We start from the raw sequence: 994 nt of genomic DNA, 5'->3' as shown, positions 1-994 counted from the left end.
CCCCTCCCCCTCTTGTGTTTGAAGAGAGCTTCCCTCTGGGAGTTTATGGCAGCCTGACCTCCAGCCTCTGGGTTGGAGAATCTGGCTGCTTCTGTACTACATAAAAAGGGCAAGTGCATTCATTATTATTATATTATTATACAATGTATAATATATAATAGCGATTATACTGTCAGCAGCCAGAGTCTCTGACCACAGATCAGAGGCTGGGGTGTCATAAATCCACCTAGTGAAGTCTTTGGAGGTTCTATGTGAAGGTGAGAAGATTCAACCCCATCTATAATGGGGGCTTTCAGTAAAGAGTTTCTTCCATAAGCAACTTTGGAGTTTGAATTTAGGGGGACTGGGAGGATCTGGACAAACAGTATTTAGTGTATTTGGGATGTGATGCAAAAAAGGTCACAATTGCCTCCTCTGAGCCATGAAATGCTGATGGTTCTCAACCCTGCCTGTGTTGGGGGCAGAGGAGGAGTGACCCAGAGGCCTGGAAAGAGCAAAGGGGCAGCCTTCAACTTCTGGGGTCAGATTCTTTACTGAAAACCTGGCCTGCTTGGGTTTCACTTTCTGCTTCTCTGCTTACATCAGTGTCTTTGTCTAGGCTTTATCCAGGCCCCCTGCCTTGTCTGGGGTCAGAGGATCAATCGCTGGCTGCCTGACTGTAGCTGAAACGGCTCCTCTACGGGGAGCAAGAAGCAAATTTCAAGGAGGCAGAAAGGGTCCTCTTGTCCCTTTATGCAGAGGGCCATGTGCTCAGTAGTGAAAGCAAGCAAGCCAGCATCTGTAGGTGCTGGGTGTCTACACTGGCACTTGATAGGACTACAATCTTTGTGGAATGAAAGAAGGCACGTGTATGACCACGCGTGCTTGCACTGGTCTTCCTCCTAGAAGGCACTTAGGTGAATATCCTCTCGGAAGTAGAGGAGGCCACCCCAGCAGGCCCAGGCTGAAACAGCCCAGCCGATCTCCCTTTATACCACACCACCCTGACCCCCAG

This window comes from Pteropus alecto, unplaced genomic scaffold, assembly GCF_000325575.1.
Source record: "Pteropus alecto unplaced genomic scaffold, ASM32557v1 scaffold135, whole genome shotgun sequence".
NCBI classification, from domain to species: Eukaryota; Metazoa; Chordata; class Mammalia; order Chiroptera; family Pteropodidae; genus Pteropus; species Pteropus alecto.
The sequence above is the reverse complement of the archived record's forward strand: the minus strand, read 5'-3'. Positions refer to the sequence as shown.